At 37.3% G+C, this 21877-nt stretch overlaps 1 pseudogene; it reads right to left on the bottom strand.

The window, feature by feature from the left end:
• Positions 1 to 13535: 13535 nt before the first annotated feature.
• LOC126668517 (uncharacterized) lies at positions 13536 to 19220 on the bottom strand (annotated as a pseudogene).
• Positions 19221 to 21877: the final 2657 nt, after the last annotated feature.

A 21877-nucleotide genomic window follows, 5' to 3' on the forward strand; every position in this document is an offset into this window, starting at 1 on the left:
TCTCTCTAACGCGTCGTACCGATTTCCTAAGAATGGCTAGGTTATATTACGCAAAGTGTGCGTGAAAAGTGACACTAGATTAGTATGTCGCGTCTAAAGTCACTTTGACGCGTCGTTCCGATTACCTAAGCGTGGTTAGGTTATATTACACAAAGTGTGCGTAAAAAGTGACGCTAGATTAATATTGCGCGTCTCAAGTCTCTGGAACGCGTCATTTCGATTATCATGCTTATGTCGCGTCACAAGTCTCTCTAACGCGTCGTTCCGATTATCTAAGCATGGTTAGGTTACTATATTAGGCAAAGTGTGCGTGAAAAATGACAATAGATTAGTATGCCGCGTCTTAAGTCTATTTAACGCATCGTTCCAATTACTTAAGCATGGTTAGGTTATATTACGCAGAGTGTACGTGAAAAATGACAATAGATTAGTATGTCGCGTCTTAAGTCTATCTAACGCGTCGTTCCGATTACATAGCCATAGTTAGGTTATATCACGCAAAGTGTGCGTGAAATGTGACGGTAGATTAGTATGTTGCGCCTCAATTTTCTTTATCGCATTATTCCGATTATCTAAGCATGGTTAGGTTATATTACGCAAAGCGTGCGTGAAAAGTGACGCTAGATTAGTATGTCGCCTCTCAAGTCTCTTTAGTGCATCGTTCCGATTATCTAAGCATGGTTAGGATATATTATGCAAAGTGTGCGTGAAAAGTGACACTAGATTAGTATGTCGCGTCTAAAGTCACTTTGACGCGTCGTTCCGATTACCTAAGCGTGGTTTGGTTATATTACACAAAGTGTGCGTAAAAAGTGATGCTAGATTAGTATGGCCCGTATCGAGTCTCTTTATCGCGTCGTTTCGATTACCATGCTTATGTCGAGTCACAAGTCTTTCTAACACGTCGTTCTGATTACCTAAGCATGGTTAGGTTACTATAGTAGGCAAAGTGTGCGTGAAAAATGACAATAGATTAGTATGCCGCGTCTTAAGTCTATTTAACGCATCGTTCCAATTACTTAAGCATGGTTAGGTTATATTACGCAGAGTGGACGTGAAAAATGACAATAGATTAGTATGTCGTGTCTTAAGTCTATCTAACGCGTCGTTCCGATTACATAGCCATGGTTAGGTTATATCACGCAAAGTGTGCGTGAAATGTGACGGTAGATTAGTATGTCGCGCCTCAATTTTCTTTATCGCATTATTCCGATTATCTAAGCATGGTTAGGTTATATTACGCAAAGCGTGCTTGAAAAGTGACGCTAGATTAGTATGTCGGCTCTCAAATCTCTTTAATGCATCGTTCCGATTATCTAAGCATGGTTAGGTTATGTTATGCAAAGTGTGCGTGAAAAGTGACACTAGATTAGTATGTCGCGTCTAAAGTCACTTTGACGCGTCGTTCCGATTACCTAAGCGTGGTTAGGTTATATTACGCAAAATGTGCGTAAAAAGTGATGCTAGATTAGTATGGCCTGTATCGAGTCTCTTTATCGCGTCGTTTCGATTACCATGCTTATGTTGAGTCACAAGTCTTTCTAACGCGTCGTTCCAATTACCTAAGCATGGTTAGGTTATATTACGCAAGTGTGGTGAAAAATGACAATAGATTAGTATGTCGTGTCTCAAGTCTATTTAACGCGTCGTTCCTTTTATCTAAGCATGGTTAGGTTATATTACGCAAGGTGTGCATGAAAAATGACGCTAGATTAGTATGTCGCATCTCAAGGCTCTTTAATGCGTCGTTACGATTATGCAATAAGTCTTAACAAATACTGAGAGGACATGCCGGTTGATAAAATGCCCATGGTGAGACTGTGATCCTGGCTAGTCATACATGTATCTGTTAAGGTTTATCGTCGTATCTTTAAATGGTATCATAGCCTAACAGAGACGAGAAAGAAATATATATAATAGTTCTTACTTTGTGAAAATTGGGTCAGTACCTTACGATCATGCTCACAAAAAGTTGTTGTTCTACACCTTCTAATACTGTTCTCTTACTACTGTAAATAAAAATGATTATCTTTATAAGTTTACTTATCCTCCAGAAAATCAAAAAATATCTGATACAAAAGCCCCTCTTCTCAATCCTTATGATGCGTTTTCTAAAACCACTACCCCTTTTATCCATAATATCAAGTCCTTGATAAAAAAAAGCCTTACAAACCCATCAGAGAATATGTTTAGTCATGCAGCTTTGATCAATGTGCAATTCATGCTTCTCAAGCTGAACAATTTATTACTCTTGAGATTCCACCTGAATTTTTAAGAGTTTGGTTAGCTCAGGTTATACTCATATTCACTTTGGAGCTATACGACTTGGTCTCAGTTACCATGGTCGTGCCGGTCTACCAGTTTTTACAAGAATTTCTCTTGTAGATTCTCGGTATCTACAGTATCAATATGCAGTGATTGGTACAGTTGAAACTTCCTTGAATGCAGGCTCAGTGTTTTTCACCCTTTTCCAAAATTACAACCTTTCCCTCTCTGATCAGATGGCTCTTACGACTTTAAAGGTGCAAATACAAATTACTGGAGCTCAACAAGTTGCTGATTCAAATGCAGCTAATCTTCACTATCAAATGGTGTATCGTTTGCAAAACCATGATTTAAACCTCACTTTACCCACAAACCATAATGATGCCCTTTTGATAAAAACAGATTCCCAAAACATCCCTTCTTGTTTCCATATATACCCAAACCAATCACTAGAAATGAACTCCTACACTTTTTCCCCAAAAAGTGGATTACCATCTATGAAATAATGCATGCATCTACTCAACTTGTTCAATCCTGTACTCCAGTATTCACAAAAAAAACCGATGGTGCTATTGAGACGTCCTTTGCAAAACATAAGAGCATGTCACTCCTCAGGTATTTTCTACACAGTTCATGCTTGAACCATTTCCACAAGAAAAAAGGGGTTCCTGTTGTATCGCATCTCAAGTCTCTTTATCGCGTTGTTTCGATTACCATGTTTATATCGAGTCATAAGACTCTCTAACGCGTCGTTCCGATTACCATAAGCATGGTTAGGTTATAGTACGCAAAGTGTGCGTGAAAAGTAACAATATATAAGTATGCCGCGTCACAAGTCTCTTTAACGCGTCGTTCCGATTACCTAAACATGGTTAGGTTATATTACGCAAATTGCGCGTTATAAGTGACGCTATATTTATTTCGCGTTTCAAGTGTCTTTAACGCGTCGTTTCGATTACCATGCTTATGTCGCGTCACAAGTCTCTCTAGAGCGTCGTTCCAATTACCTAAGCATGGTTAGGTTATAGTACGCAAAGTGTGCGTGAAAAGAATTAATTGATTAGTATGTCGCATCTCAAGTCTCTTTAGTGCATCGTTCCTATTGCCTAAGCATGGTTAGGTTATATTACGCAAAGTTTGCGTGAAACGTGACGCTAGATTAGTATGTCCAGTCTCAAGTCTCTTTAACACGTCGTTCCGATTATCTAAGCATGGTTATGTTATATTACGCAAAGGGTGCATAAAAAGTGTGGCTAGATTAGTATGTTACATCTCAAGACTCTTTAACACGTCGTTTCGATTACCATGCTTATCTCGCGTCACAAGTCTCTTTAACGCGTCATTCCGATTACCTAAGCATGGTTCGGTTATATTACGCAAAGTGTGCGTGAAAAGTGACGTTATATTAGTATGTCGCATCTCAAGTCTCTCTAACGCGTTGTTCTGATTTCCAAAGAATTGTTAGGTTATTTAGGCAAAGTGTGTGTGAAAAGTGATGCTAGATTAGTATGTCGCATCTCAAGCCTCTCTAACGCGTCGTTCCGATTACCTAACCATGGTTAGGTTATATTACGCAAGGTGTGCGTGAAAGTGATGCTAGATTATTATGTCTCGTCTCAAAGCTATTTAATGCGCAAAGTGTGCGTGAAAAGTAACAATAGATTAATATGTCGCGTCTCAAGTCTCTTTAACGGGTCGTTCCGATTGCTTAAGCATGGTGTGCATGAAAAGTGACTATAGATTAGTATGTCGTGTATCAATTCTATTTAACGCGTCGTTCTGATTACCTAAGCATGGTTAGGTTATATGACTTAAAGAGTGCTTGAAAAGTAACGCTAGATTAGTATTTCGCGTCTCAAATATGTTCAACAAATCGTTCCGATTACCTAAGCATGATTACGTTATATTACAGAAAGTGTGCGTGAAAAGTGACACTAGATAAGTATGTTGCGTCACAAGTCTCTTTAACGCGTCGTTCCGATTACCTAAGCTTGGTTAGGTTCTATTACGCGAAGTGTGCGTAAAAAGTGACGCTAGATTAGTATGGCGCGTCTCAAGTCTCTCTAACGCGTCGTTTTGATTACCAATGCTTGGTTAGGTTATATTACGCGAAGTGTGCGTAAAAAGTGACGCTAGATTAGTATGGCGCGTCTCAAGTCTCTCTAACGCGTCGTTTTGATTAACATGCTTATGTTGCGTCACAAGTCTCTCTAACGCGTTGTTCTGATTACCTATGCATTGTTGGGTTATATTACGCAAAGCGTGCGTGAAAAGTGACGCTAGATTAGTATGTCGCGTCTCAAGTCTATTTAATGCATCATTCCGATTACCTAAGCATTGTTGGGTTATATTACGCAAAGCGTGCGTGAAAAGTGACGCTAGATTAGTATGTCGCGTCTCAAGTCTATTTAACACATCATTCCGATTATAACCTAACCATGTTTACTAATCTAACGTCACTTTTCACGCACTCTTTGCGTAATATAACCTAACCATGCTTAGTTAATCGGAACGACGCGTTTAAGAGAATTGAGACGCGACATACTAATCTATTGTTACTTTTCATGCACACTTCGCGTAATATAACCTAACCATGCTTAGGTAATCGGAACGACCCGTTAGAGAGTCTTGTGACGCGACATAAGCATGGTAATCAAAATAACGCGTTAAAGAGACTTGAGACGCGATATACTAATCTAGCATCAATTTTCACTCACACTTTGCATAATATAAGCAAACCATGCTTAGGTAATCGGAAAGACGCGTTAGATAGCTTAAGATGCGACAGACTAATCAATTGTCATTTTTCATGCATACTTTTCGTAAGATAGCCTAACCATGCTTAAGTAATTGGAACGACGCGTTGAATAGACTTGAGACGCGACATACTAATCTATTTTCATCTTTCACGCACATTTTGCGCAATTTAACCTAACCATGCTTGGGTAATCCGAACAACGCGTTAGAGATATTTGTCACGCGACATAAGCATGGTAATCAAAACGACGCGTTAAAGAGACTAGAGAAGAGACATACTAATCTAGCGTCACTTTTCACGCACACTTTGCATAATATAACCTAGCCATGGTAATCGGAACGACGCGTTTGATGGACTTAAGACACGACATACTAATCTATGGTCTTCTCTTCACACATTTTTTGCACAATATAACCAAACCATATTTATGTAATTGGAACGACGCGTTATTGACTTGAGATGCGACATACTAATCTATTGCCATTTTTCACGCACACTTTGCATAATATAACCTAACCATGCTTAGGTAATCGGAACGACTCGTTAAGAGACTTGTGGCGCGACATACTTATCTAGCGTAACTTTTCACGCACACTTTACGTAATATAACCTAACCATGCTTAGGTAATCGGAAAAACGCGCTAAACAGACTTGAGACACGTCATTCTAATCTAGCGTCACTATTCACAGACACTTTGTGTAATATAACCTAACCATGCTTAGGTAATCGGAACAACGCGTTAAAGAGAAATGAGACGCGACATTCTAATCTAGCGTCACTTTTCACGCACACTTTGCGTAATATAATCTAACCATGCTTAGGTAATCGGAACGACGCGTTAAATAGACTAGACGCGACATACTAATCTATTGTTACTTTTCACGCATACTTTGCACACTATAACCTAACCATGCTTAGGTAATCGAAACGACGTGTTAGAGAGACTTGTGACGCGACACAAGCATAGTAATCGAAACAACGCATTAAAGAGACTTGAGATGCGACACAAGCATGGTAATCTAGCGTCACTTTTCACGCGAACTTTGCAAAATATAACCATGCTTAGGTAATCGGAACGACGCATTATAGAGCCTTGAGACTCGACATACTAATCTAGCGTCACTTTTCACGCACACCTTGCGTAGTATAACCAAACTATGCTTAGGTAATCGGAACGCGCGTCAAAGAGACTTGAGACGCGACATACTAATCTAGCGTCACTTTTCACGCACACTTTGCGTAATATAACCTAACCATGCTTAGGTAATCGGAACAACGCGTAAAAGAGACTTTAGACGGGGGATACTAATCTATTGTTACTTTTCACGCACACTTTGTGTAATATAACCTAACCATGCTTAGGTAATCGGAACGACCCGTTAGAGACTTGAGACGCGACATACCTAGCATCACTTTTCACACACACTATGCATAATATGACCTACATGCTTAGGTAATCGGAACGATGTGTTAGATAGACTTATGACGCGACATACTAATCTATTGTCATTTTTCACACATACTTTGCGTAATATAACCTAACCATGCTTAAGTAATTGGAACGACACGTTAAATAGAGTTGAGACACGACATACTAATCTAACGTCACTTTTCAAGCACACTTTGTGTAATATAATCTAACCATGCTGAGGTAATCGGAACGACGCATTAAAGAGCCTTGAGACGCGGCATACTAATCTAGCGTCACTTTTCCCACACACTTTGCGTAATATAACCTAACCATGCTTAGGTAACTGGAACGACGCGTTAAAGAGAGTTGTGACGCGACATACTTATCTAGCGTCACTTTTCACGCACACGTAGCGTAATATAACCTAACCATGCTTAGCTAATGAGAACGATGCGTTAAACAGACTTGAGATGCGGCATAAAAATTTAGAGACACTTTTTAAGCACGCATAGCGTAATATAACCTAACCGGATAATCGTAACAACGCGTAAAAGAGAATTGTGACGCGACATACTAATCTAGCGTCACTTTTCACGCACGCTTTGCGTAATATAACCTAACCATGCTTAGATAATCGGAGCGACGAGTTAAATAGACTTGATACACGACATACAAATCTATTGTCACTTTTCACGCACACTTTGTGTAATATAACCTAACCATGCTTAGGTAATCGGAACGACGCGTTAAAGAGACTTGAGATGCGACATACTAATCTATTGTTACTTTTCACCCACACTTTGCGTACTATGACCTAACCATGCTTAGGTAATCGGAACGACGCGTTAGAGAGACTTGTGACGCGACATAAGCATGGTAATCGAAATGACACGTTAATGAGACTTGAGACGCAACATACTAATCTAGCGTCATTTTTCACGCGAACTTCGCATAGTATAACCTAACCATGCTTAGGTAATCGAAACGACGTATGACAGAGACCTGAGACGCGACATACTAAGCTAGCGTTACTTTTATCGCACACTTTGCGTAATATAAACTAACCATTCTTGGGTAATCGAAACGACGCGTTAAAGATACTTGAGATGCGATATACTAAGCTAGCGTCACTTTTCACGCACTTATAACGCGCAATTTGCGTAATATAATCTAACCATGCTTAGGTAATCGGAACGACGCGTTAAAGAGACTTGAGATGCGACATACTAATCTATTATTACTTTTCACGCACACTTTGCGTAACATAACCTAACCATGCTTAGGTAATCGGAACTACTTGTTAGAGAGATTTGTGATGCGAAATAAGCATGGTAATTAGAACCATGCGTTAAAGAGACTTGAGACGTGACATATTAATCTATTGTCATTTTTCATACATACATTGCATAATATAACCTAACCATGATTATGTAATTGGAACGATACGTTAATTAGACTTGAGACCCGATTAACTAATCCATTTCCATTTGTCACGCACACTTTGCGTAATATAACCTAACCATGCTTGGGTAATCGGAACGACGTGTTAGAGACACTTTTGACACGACATAAGAATGGTAATTAAAACGACGAGTTAAAGAGACTTGAGACACGCCATATTAATCTAGCGTCACTTTTTACTCACACTTTGCGTAATATAACCTACCCATGCTTAGGAAATTGGAAAGACTCTTTAGAGAGACTTAAGACGCGACGTACTAATCTAGCATCACTTTTCACGCACACTTTCCGTAATATAACCTACCCATGCTTAGTAAATCAGAACGACGCGTTAGAGAGACTTGAGATGCGACCTACTAATCTAACGTCACTTTTCACGAACACTTTGCGTAATATAACCTAACCATGCTTAGGTAATCGGAACGACGCGTTATAGAGACTTGAGACGAAACATACTAATCTATCTACACTTTTTACGCACACTTTGCGTAATATAACCTAGTTAGGTAATCGGAACGACACGTTAAAGAGACTTGAGACTGGACATACTAATCTAGCGTCACTTTTTATGCACACTTTGCGTAATAGAACCTAACTATGCTTAGGTAGTTGGAACGACGCGTCAAATTGACTTGAGACGCGACATACTAATCTATTGTCATTTTTCACACACACTTTGCGTAATATAACGTAACCATGCTTAGGTAATCGTAACGACGCGTTAGAGAGAATTGTGACGCAATATAAGTATGGTTATCGAAACGATGCGTTAATGAGACTTCAGATGCGCCATATTAATCTAGCGTCACTTTTTACGCACACTTTATGTAATATAACCTAACCATGCTTAGGAAATCGGAACGACGCGTTAGAGAGATTGGAGAGGCGACATACTAATTTAGCGTCAATTTTCACGCAGACTTTGCGTGATATAACTTAGCCATGGAAAATCGGAACCACAGGTTAGAGAGTCTTGAGACGCGCGACATTCTAATTTTTACGCACACTTTGCGCAATATAACCTAACCATGCTTAGGTAATAGAAACGACGCGTTAAAGAGACTTGTGATGCGAGATAAACATGGTAATCAAAACGACGCGTTAAAGAGATATGAGATGAAACATACTAATCTAGCGTCACTTTTTACGCACACTTTGCGTAATATAACCTAACCATGCTTAGGTAATTGGAACGACGCGTTAAAAAGACTTAAGACCGGACATACTAATATAGCATCACTTTTCACGCACACTTTGCGTAATATAACCTAACCATGCTTAGGTAATCGGAATGACGCGTGAAAGAGACTTGAGACGAGACATACTAATCTATTGATCCTTTTCACGCACTCTTTGTGTAATATAACCTAACCATGCTTTGGTAATCAAAACGACGCGTTAAAGAGACTTGAGACGCAACATACTAATCGAGCGTCACTTTTCACACACACTTTGCATAATATAACCTAACCATGCTTTTGTAATCGAAATGACACGTTAGATAGACTTCAGACGCGACATACTAATCTATTGTCATTTTTCACGCACATTTTGCGTAATATAACCCAACCATGCTTCAGTAATTAGAACGACGCCTTTAATGGACTTGAAACGCGACATACAAATCTATTGTCATTCTTTACGCACACTTTGCATAATATAACCAAACCATGCTTCGGTAATCGGAACGACGCGTTAGAGAGACTTTTGATGCGACATAAGCATGGTAATCGAAACGACGCGTTAAGGAGACTTGAGATGCGCCATACTAATCTAGCGTTACTTTTCACGCCAACTTTGCATAATTAAACCTAATCATGCTTAGGTAATCAGAACGACGCATTAGAGAGCCTTGAGACGCGACATACTAATCTAGCGTCATTTTTCACGCACATCATGCTTAGTATAACCTAACCATGCTTAGGTAATCGGAACGACGCGTTAAAGAGACTTCATATGTGACATACTACTCTAACATTACTTTTCTCGCACACTTTGCGTAAACCTAACCATTCTAAGGTAGTCGGAACGACGCGTGAAAGGGACTTGAGACGCGACATAATAATCTAGCGTCACTTTTCACGCACTCTTTGCGTAATATAACCTAACCCATCTTAGGTGTAATACCCCGTAATTCTAAGTGTATAAAATATACCACGAAGTTAAATTTGGATAAGTAAAATATTAAAAATAATATTTTGAGACACGAATATTAAGAAAAATATTCGTAAAAGATATATGTTATTTGTTGAGGAATAAAAGTCAAGTTTGGCAATTCTAGGTCGTCAAATTAAATCACGGGAAGTAATTAGAGTATATAAATTAAATTTAATTTTAAATTTAATTTATAATTGTCCCTAAAAATATATCATGGTTATAGTTTTTTTTTAAAATTTAAATTTGGAACCCGAGCGAATATTTTTGATATCAATTTATGCGAAATAATATTAGGAAGGTATCGTCAAAATTTTATGAAATTTGGACGTAGTTTATTTTATAAAGTGGGTCTAATTTAGCCCTAAATCTTAAATGATTTATTAAAAAAAAATATAAGTCCCGTGAGAATAAAAATTATGTTTTTATTCTATTTACAAATTATGGAATTCATGGTTGAAATTTTATAAAATTCGAAGTTCGTTCTCAGTTTTAGTGCGGACGATAATTAAGAATTTGGATTAAAGTGCACAATTGAGCTAGGGGCCAAATTGGCCAATTAGCCAATTTGTATATATAGTTGGCCATCTTCATTTTGAATATGCAGAATGCATATTCTTTAGGTTTCACGCACAGTAACAGCGCGATGAACCCTAACTTAATTTCCTCACCGTTTTTGACTCCGATTCTCGTTTTCGACTCCGATTTCTGCGGCAATCCGCAAGTAGACAAGGTAATAATCAAAAATTTGAATTCGATTATATATAAAACGGTTTATAATCGAAGAAATTACGTTAACCGTATCGAACCGATCGAGTTCGTATTAGTTTAATGTTTAGATTTCGAATTCAAATTGGTTTGATGTTTTGAACAGTTTCGGACGTCGGAACTAGGTCGGGATAGCCCGGAGAGCGGACGCCGAGGCTGTGCGTTGCACAGCAAAGCTGTGCGTTTGCACAAACCATGGTGTGCGAACGCACACCACGTTTATGGTGTGCGAACGCACGGCTAGGCCGTGCGAACGCACAGCCAGTCTGTGCGATCGCACACATCCTTCTGTGCGACCGCACAACTATTTTTCAAATGGGATTATCCCATTTTCGCCCTAACTCGAATTGGTCAATAAATTTGATTCAAACGGACTATAAAAACGTAGTTTTGGACGTTCAAAAGAGTTAAATAAATACTAAAAAGAAAAGTATTCAAATCATTGAAACAATAAGACGTTCTAATTAAATTATGGATTATATAAATCGATTAGAGAGCGATAAGTATAACTTAATAAAGTTATACGATTCTATTAAACATAGGAATTTAAGAAATTAGAGTTTTAAAGTTAGTCGTACTCCGATATTAACATTTAATTAAATGTTTAGATACGACCAGTCTGAGACTTCAGACGCAAGAAGTCAAAGGAACAAAGTATTGGATAAGCAAGTTGTGAGTATACTCTATTACTTCTCGATATTCGTAAAGCCAAGTAATTTATCTAATATCGGCTATACGAATTGCAACGTGATATGTGTTATATTTGGAAAGTATAAGTATGTATGTTTTATATGGATTTGTTGTTATTTATTTTTAAATATGTTGTGTTTGTTAATACCTTACATATAATAAAAGATATTATACATAGGGTAAAGGAAATGAAAACAGAAGATACACAACAATAATGAATAATAAACAAATATAAATACACAACAAATATAAAAGAACCCTCAATAATTAAAGATATGAGGTTAACGCAATATGTGTTATCAGGACGGGACACAATAATAATGTATTACCTCATGGTTAATCATATTCTGTGAAGATGATTAAATTTGTGCCTCTTTTAGGTTACTATTAAGTGTTCAAACTAGAACATAGTTTAAGTTAAGACTTACCTTACCGGTGAAGTTAAATACTTACTACTATACTAAGAATGTGAGAGCGATTAGTATAATACGTACAAAATACATCGGTTGGCTTTGCAATCGATGTCAGGCGACCAGAAAACATCGGTTGGCTTTCCTATCGATGTCGAGCTTACAGAATACATCGGTTGGCTTTGCTATCGATGTCAGGCGAATAGGACACATTGGTTAGCTTTGCTAACGGTGTCAGGCATATGGGATACGTCAGCTGGTTTAGCTAGCAACGTTAAGGTTAAATTAAAGTGGTTATAAGTCAATACTTAAAGTTTATAAACTATTATGATTATATTTACTTTCCAAATATTTTGTATAAATATTTTCAAGTTATTAAAAAGAAGTTTTATGTAGTGAGTTCAAATAAAAAGAGTTTTGTATATGTTTTCAAAGGACTTTATCTTACGTAAAGGGACTTTAAAGTATTTCAGCCTTTATGTAATATTTCTTAGTAATATTGTAAATTCACTTAGAAATATTTATATTTCTGACCCCGTTGTCCATCCAATTTTTACAGGAAAGTTCAGAAAGATTCGATTAAGGCTTCCAAAGTTTTATTTCCCTGGTAAGTCATTTCGTACAAGACATGCAAAGAAGATTTTACCTCTTAGAAGTCTGCAGTAGTCTAGTATTCTGTGCTTAACGGATAGATAACTAGTTAAGGCGTTTTAACTCTGATATTTATAAATGGGGTCATATGTTTTATGAAAACACTTTATGTGTTATGATTATGTTTCAAATAGGTAATATTGAAAGTGTTTGTAAATGTTATTGTAAATTGTTAATCATAACTTTTTTAAAAGCAAAATAATTACAGTGTTTTTAGGCTTGCTACGGGTTTAGGAGCTACCACTCCCATTGCCTAGGGCCGATCTCGGCCCATGAGATTGGGTCGTGACATTAGGTAATCAGAACGACGTGTTAAAGAGTCTTGAGACGAGACATACTAATCTAGCGCCTCGGTTAGCTCCTTATTAAAGGTCTTACTCTTAGCCCTCTTAGGCTACTTATGCCTTTTCCCTTTATGTATACGAACCCCCAAAACATTAACTTGAAAACCCTAAAAATCAATTCAGCAACAACCCCTAAGAAAGGTTAGATTAACAGATTACTTAGATGATCAGAAGAATTAGAATTAAGAAAACTGGATTTTTTATTCTTAATTACAATTACGAGACACTCCACAAGAAGATGATCAATCTACTTGAATGTTCCTTAAAGCATGTATTCTACTCAAGAACACAAAAGAAAACAAGCAAACAGCTTTTAGGTTTTCAAATCAAAATCTGTCTAACTGATTTAGTAAAGACATATTTATAGCCTTTACAAAACCCTTAATAAAAAGGATAACTAAATCTATGGGCTTTTAATTAACAAATTCATTCAGCCCATTCAAAATATAAATAAAAGGATACTTAATTAACTTATTTGGTGAGCCATGACAAATACGGCCCATTGTAAACTTAATTAGACCCATTAATAGGTTGGACTTGACTTAAGTTGTATTGAACTTGAGCTGTTCTTGTTCCAAAACTGTGTTGTCCTTGTAAGCCTTCGTTTGCCATATTCACTAACTCACAAATTAGCATCAACACTCACAAATTTGTTAGGTGGCAATGGTAATAAATCAATAGGAGTAAGTGGATTAAATCCATAAATAATCTCAAATGGAGAACAATGAGTAGTGCTATGAACAACCCTATTATAAGCAAACTCCACAAATGGTAAACAATCCTCCCATGTCTTAATGTTCTTTTCTATGATTGCCCTAAGCAAAGTAATCAATGTCCTATTAACTACTTCAGTTTGTCCATCAGTTTGGGGGTGACAAGTAGTTGAAAACAAAAGTTTAGTACCTAACTTTCCCCACAACACACGCCAAAAATGACTCAAAAACTTGACATCTCTATCACTAACAATGCTTTTAGGTATGCCATGTAAACGCACAACTTCTTTGAAAAATAAATCAGCAATCAACTTAGCATCATCAGTTTTATGACATGGTATAAAATGAGCCATCTTACAAAATCTATCAACCACGAAAAAAATACTATCGCGACCTTTCCTAGTTCTTGGCAACCCAAGCACAAAGTCCATAGACAAATCAGTCCAAGGTTCATTAGGAACAGGTAGTGGTTTCAACCTAGACTTAGCCTCTCGGCATGTAATGCAATGATCACAAACCTTATCAGGGCAAAAGAAATGTTCAGAAAGCATATAAGTCTTATTTATCCCAAAATGCCCTATTAATCCTCCACCATGTGCCTCCTTAATTAACAATTCCCTCATAGAACAACTAGGAATACACAATCTGTTTCTTTTAAATAAGAAACCATCAAACAAGTAAAAATAATCTGAAACAGCCCCATTATTACAAGATGCATATATTTCATTGAAATTATCATCATGTTGATACATCTGCTTTATAAACTCAAAACCAAGCAATTTAGCACTAAGTGAGTTAAGTAACGTGTACCTTCTAGATAATGCATCAACAACCACGTTCTCCTTACCTTGCTTGTACTTTATCACATATGGGAATGTTTCTATGAATTCTACCCATTTGGCATGCCTACGGTTCAATTTATCCTGACCCTTCAAATGCTTTAAACTTTCATGATCAGTGTGTATCACAAACTCCCTACGTCACAAGTAATGTTGCCATGTTTGCAATGTTCGAACCAAGGCATATACTTCTTTGTCTTATGTCGGATATTTCAATGCTTCTCCGCTCAACTTTTCACTAAAATACATCAGTGGCCTTTGATCCTGCATCAAAACAACTCCAATTCCTATGCCACTAGCATCACATTCAGTTTTAAAGGTTTTATCAAAATTAGGTAAGGCAGGTAATGGTGCACTACACAATTTATCCTTAAGTTCATCAAATGCATGTTCTTGTGCATCACCCAAATAAAAACAACATTTTTCTTAACTAACTCATTCAAAGGTGCGGCTACAGTGCTAAAATCCTTAATGAATCTCCTATAGAAACCAGCAAGCCCATGAAAGCTCCTTACCTCACTAGCACTTTTAGGTCTAGGCCATTCTTTAATAGCTCTAACCTTATCCTCATCAACCTCAACACCTTGACTAGATACAACAAAACCAAGAAAATTAACCTTATCCATGCAGAAACTACATTTCTTAAGATTAGCATACAACTTCTCTTGCCTAAGTGTTTCTAGTACAAGTCTCACATGCCTAACATGATCATCTAAACACTTAAAGTAAATCAAAATATCATCAAAGTAAACAACAACAAGTTTACCCAAGTATTTTACGCAAGACATGATTCATCAACCGCATGAATGTGCTAGGTGCATTAGTAAGCCCAAATGGCATTACAAGCCACTCATATAATCCGTACTTGGTCTTATAAGCTGTTTTCCATTCATCACCAACATTCATTCGAATTTGATAATAACCAGATTTGAAATCTATTTTTGTGAACAAACAAGAACCATATAACTCATCAAGCATATCATCTAATCGAGGAATAGGATGACGATACTTTACAGTGATTTTATTGATGGCTCTGCAATCCACACACATTCTCCATGTTCCGTCCTTCTTTGGTACAAGAATTACAGGAACTGAACAAGGACTTAGACTCTCCCTCACATACCCCTTAGCTAACAACTCCTCGACTTGTTTTTGGATATCTTTTGTCTCGCAAGGATTTGTTCTATACGCTGGACGATTGGGTATGGCAGATCCAGAAATAAAGTCGATTTGATGTTCTATGCCTCTAATTTGTGGTAACCCACTTGGCATCTCCTCGGGAAATAAATCTTCAAATTCCTGCAAAAGATCGATAAAATCACTTGACAAAGATGGGTTAAGTTAATTAGTAGCCAAATAAGCCCCTTTATACAAAGGTACAAATATAGGCTGATTAGAGTACAAAGCTTACCTAACCTCACTTTTTTAACATTTCTCTCTTTAGCTCGAATATGTTCTTTTTCTTTTCTCTCATTTTTTTCACTTTTTTTTATTTTCACTCCCTATAGTACTGTTCTTACTCCCTTTTTTTCTTTATTTTCGATCTCCAATCTCATCTTTTCCAGTTTACATTGGTCTTCATAAACTTCCTTTGAGGAAAGTGGTGTCAATATGGTCTTCCGCCCATCCTTGGTGAATGAATACCTATTCAGGTACCCATCATGTGTAGTTTTTCTATCAAATTGCCATGGTCTACCAAGCAAAATATCCCTAGCATGCATAGGAACTACATCACACAACACCTCATCATGATAATTACCAATTGAAAATGAAATAATAGATTGCCTGTTCACCTTGATCTCTCCACAATCATTCAGCCATTGGAGTCTGTACGGTCGTGGGTGCGGAATAGTAGGCAACCCCAATCTATTGATCAAGCATGTACTCGTCACATTTGTGCAACTCCCACCATCAACAATCACGCTACATGCTTTGCCTTGAACATGACACCTTGTATGGAACAAGCTATCTCGCTGCTCCTCATGGAAATCTGTCTTCAATTGAGTACTAAGAGTACGTCTTGTAACCAGCACATCACCTCTAATTGGCTCTTCTATACTCCCATCACTATACTCCAAATCAGACATCTCATTCTCATCGCTTTCATTGTTGCCATCTTCTTCATCAGTCACTATCTCACCATTGAGTAGGGTCATAGTTCTCCTATTATGACATTTTTTGCTGATATGACCTACTCCTTGACATTTCCAACACTTAATATCTCTATTTCTCCCTTTTGGCTCATCGGCTTTAGATTTTTCTTTTGAAATTGAATCTGCCTTTCCTTTTGACACATCATGAGTACTCTTACTACTTCCTTTGATATCACTCTTCCAATCCTTTTTCCAACTTTGATTCGAATTAGAATAAGGTTTGGAAGCATACCTTGTAACACATCTGCCCTGGAGTTGTTTTTCCACCTTAACAGCTATGTGAACCATTTCTTCTAAATCCCCATAAGGTTGCAAATCCACTCGGTCAGCTATCTCCTTATTCAAACCAGCCAAAAATCGCGCCATAGTATTTTCCACATCTTCCACTATGTCAGCCCTAATCATGATCATTTCCAACTCCTTGTAGTAATCATCCACACTCCTACTACCCTGTTTTAAGAGTTTGAAGTTTTTGCACAAGTTCCCTATGGAAATGCTTCGGCACAAATCACTTTCTCATTGGGTACTCCAAATTTCGCCTTCTATTAGTCACCAAGTGATCCCACCAAGCGATAGCATAATCTGAAAATTTAGTAACCGCCAACTTAACCTTCTTTTCCTCACTAAACTGATGACAATCAAATATGAGCTCCACCTGTTTTTCCCATTGTAAATAAGCCTCTAGATCTGTTTTTCCTTGAAAATGAGGAATTTTATGTTTAATGCTGCCAAAATTTCTATCTACAAATTCATCATTACCTCGGTTTCTACCGTAGAAAATATTTTATAGTACTCTTCCTCTACCCCTACCTAAACCTCGGCCTCTTCTACCTCTACCTCTTGGTACACCCATTCCAGCCATCACCTCCTCTTCATATTCATCATTATAATTGTCATCATTTGCCAAATCATTAACTTCAGGTATATGATTTCTGCCCTCCCTATTCTCCTCATTTTGATTCGGCACTGCTCTTTCAACAACTCCCAACCTCGTATCTATGCGCTCTAAGGCTTCTCTCATAGCCTCCATTGTTCTTTGAAAACATGTGAATTCTCCTTGTTGCGCCCGACGAAGCATAGCTTCATCGACATGAACACCATCATTATGTTCATTCTGATTTTCCGTTTCTGCAAAAAGAACGTTCAAAAGAAGAAAAAAATTAATAATTGAAAACCTCACCAGTACTCCCTTACGTGTTTCACTCAAAAGATGGGGATGGTCTCTCGTGTTTAAACTCAAGTATTTTTTTTCACTCAGGGCTTTCTCACACCACTCTAGCTATTTCCTTTATGTTCTTAGGTGAATCACACTTTCAGAATAATTCAAGTAGTTTCGAGTAGTATTACGAAACTGAAATTTGCAGAAAAAAAAATCAGTTTGAAGCAAATCTATTAAAAAAATGAAAACAAGAGCCAATAAATTATGAAAACTCAAATAGAGGCAAAAGACATGTGAAACAAACAGAAATATAAAGAGTCAAACAAAAAGGTAGTTTAAAGAATATAACCAAATCTGCCAAGAGAGATAATATTCCTTAACTGGAAAACTATGCAATTCAGGAGTACAAAACAATGAAATATATAATTTAGGAAATCAATTCAGACTTAGTTTAGAACATTAGACAATCAATTATAAGTCAGACCCAAATATGACAGTAATCACCAAATTCTGAATTTCACCCCTTTTTGTTTTGATCACTTGTCTTCTATTTTTTTTGTTTATTCCATATTATAAAATTTTGAGTTTCACTCCCCTTTTTTGTTAACTTCCTTTTGTATTTTTTTTTTTTGATTTTTTTTCAATTACCCAGATCTGTATTTCAGAAAAACAAGAATAATAAACAATTCGGAATCAATAAAAAAAAGATGGATAAAACCTGATCTAGATACAAAGCTCTGATACCAAATGATATAGAACCTCCAAGAATAAGCCTGAGAACCCCTTTATGTATATGAACCCCCAAAACATTAACTTGAAAAGCCTGAAAATCAATTCAGCAACAACCCCTAAGAAAGGTTAGATTAATAGATTACTTAGATGATCGAAAGAATTAGAATTAAGAAAACTCAATTTTTTATTATGAATTCCAATTTCGAAACACTCCACAAGAAGATGATCAATCTACTTGAATGTTCCTTAAAGCATGTATTCTACTCAAGAACACAAAGAAAACAAGCAAACAGCTTTTAGGTTTTCAAAATATCAAAATCTGTCTAACTGATTTAGTAAAGACATATTTATAGCCTTTACAAAACCCTAAATAAAAAGGATAACTAAATATATGAGCTTTTTTAATTAACAAATTCGTTCAGCCATTCAAAATATAAATAAAGATACTTAATTAACTTATTTGGTGAGCCATGATAAATACGGCCCATTGTAAACTTAATTAGACCCATTAATAGGTTGGACTTGACTTAAGTTGTATTGAACTTGAGCTGTTCTTGTTCCAAAACTGTGTTGTCCTTGTAAGCCTTCGTTTGCCATATTCACTATCCCTTGTAGATGATGAATTAAGGCCTTATGAAGCTTCTTCGATTGAGATCTGGTTATTGGTCCTTGAGGCATGCTGATTGGATTAGAAAAGTCTTGAACTTGCATCTTGCTTCGTTGATCATATGCTTCATGCTCGTTTTCATTATGTTAAACTTCATATGTAACGTCATGTGTAGGCTGGTCCATAACAATAATCTAACCATACTTAGGTAATCGGAACGACGCGTTAGATAGACTTAAGACGCGACATACTAATCTTAACCTAACCATGCTTAGGTAATCGGAACGACACGTTAGAGAGATTTTTGACGCGACATAAGCATGGTATTCGAAACGACGCGTTACAGAGACTTGAGACGCGACATACAAATCTAGCGTCACTTTTCACGCCAACTTTGCGTAGTATAACCTAACCATGCTTAGGTAATCGGAACGACGTATGAAAGAGCCTTGAGACGCGACAAACTAATCTAGCGTCACTTTTCATGCACACCTTGCGTAATATAACCTAATCATGCTTAGAAATAGGAACGACGCGTTAAATAGTCTTGAGACGGGATATACTAATCTATAGTCATTTTACGCACACTTTGCGTAATATAACCTAACCATGCTTAGGTAATCGGAACGATGCGTTAAAGAGACTTTTAACGTGACATACTAATCTAGTGTAACTTTTCACGCACACTTTGCATAATATAACCTAACCATCCTTAGATAATCGGAACGACGCGTTACAGAGACTTGAGACGCGACATACTAATCAAACGTCACTTTTCATGCATACTTTGCATAATATATCCTAACCATACTTATGTAATCGGAACGATGCGTAAAAGAGACTTGTGACGCGAGATAAGCATGGTAATCGAAAAGGCGCATTAAAGAGACATGGGATAAAACATACTAATCTAGCGTCACTTTTTACGCACACTTTGCCTAATATAACATAACCATTACTAGGTAATCGGAACAACGCGTTAAAGAGACTTGAGACTGGACTTACTAATCTAGCGTCACTTATCACGCACACTTTGCGTAATATAACCTAACCTTGCTTAGGTAATCGGAACGACGCGTTAGAGAGACTTGTTGTGACGCGACATAAGAACGGTAATCGAAACGACGCATTAACGAGACTCGAGACGTGCCATACTAATCTAGCGCCACTATTTATGCACACTTTGCGTAATATTAACCAATCCATGGTTAGGTAATCGGAACGACGCGTTATAGAGACTTGCGAGGTGACATAATAATCTAGCGTCACTTTTCACGCACACTTTGCATAATATAACCTAACCATGCTTAGGTAATCAGAACGACGCGTTAGAAAGACTTTTGACGCGAAATTACATTGGTAATCAAAACAACGCGTTACAGAGACTTGAGATGCGTCATACTAATGTAGCATTACTTTTTACGCAAACTTCGCGTATTATAACCTAACCATCATGCTTAGTTAATCGGAACGACGCGTTAAAGAGACTTGAGACATGACATATTAATCTATTGATCCTTTTCACGCACACTTTGCGTAGTATAACCTAACAACGCTTAGGTTATCGGAACGACGCGTTAGAGAGACTTTTGAAGAGACATAAACATGGTAATCAAAACGATGCGTTACAGAGACTTGAGACGCGACATACTAATCTAGCGTCATTTTTCACGCAAACTTTGCGTAATATAACCTAAACATGCTTAGGTAATTGGAATGACGTATTAAATAGACTTGAGACGCGACATACTAATCTAGCATCACATTTCACGCACTCCTTGCATAATATAACCTAACCATGCTTAGGTAATATAAAGATGCGTTAAATAGACTTAAGACGCGACGAACTAATCTATTGTCATTTTTCACGCACACTTTGCGTAATATAACCTAACCATGCTTAGGTAATCGGAGCGACGCGTTAGAAAGACTTGTGACTTGACATAAGTATGGTATACAAAACGACGCGTTAAAGAGACTTGAGACGCGCCATACTAATCTAGCGTCACTTTTTACGCACAGTTTGTGTAATATAACCTAACCATGCTTACGCAATCGGAATGATGCGTAAAAGAGACTTTAGACGCGACATACTAATCTAGTGTAACATTTCACGCACAATTTGCATAATATAAACTAACTATGCTTAGATAATCAGAACGATGCGTTAAGGAGACTTGTGACGCGATATACAAATCTAGCGTCACTTTTTTCTCATGCTTTGGGTAATATATCCTAGCCATGCTTACGTAATCGGAACAACGCGATAAAGAGAATTGAGATGCGACATACTAATCTAGCGTCACTTTTCACGCACACTTTGCGTAATATAACCTAACCATGCTTAGGAAATCGGAACGACGCGTTAGAGAGACTTGTGACGCGACATAAGCATGGTCATCGAAATGACGCGTTAAAGATACTTAAGACGCGCCATACTAATCTAGTGTCACTTATTACGCACACTTTGCGCAATATAACCTAACCATGCATAGGTAATTGGAACGACGCGTTAAAGAGTCTTGAGACACGACATACTAATCTAGCGTCACTTTTCACGCACACTTTGCGTAATATAACCTATCCAAGCAGCGGAACGACGCGTTAGATAGACTTAAGATGCGACATACTAATCTATTATCGTTTTTCACACATACTTTGCGTAATATAATCTAAGCATACTGAAGTAATTGGAACAAGGCGTTAAATAGACTTGAGACGCGACATACTAATCTATTGTCATTTTTTACGCACACTTTTG

The sequence above is a fragment of the Mercurialis annua genome, linkage group LG1-X (genome assembly GCF_937616625.2).
Source record: "Mercurialis annua linkage group LG1-X, ddMerAnnu1.2, whole genome shotgun sequence".
NCBI classification, from domain to species: Eukaryota; Viridiplantae; Streptophyta; class Magnoliopsida; order Malpighiales; family Euphorbiaceae; genus Mercurialis; species Mercurialis annua.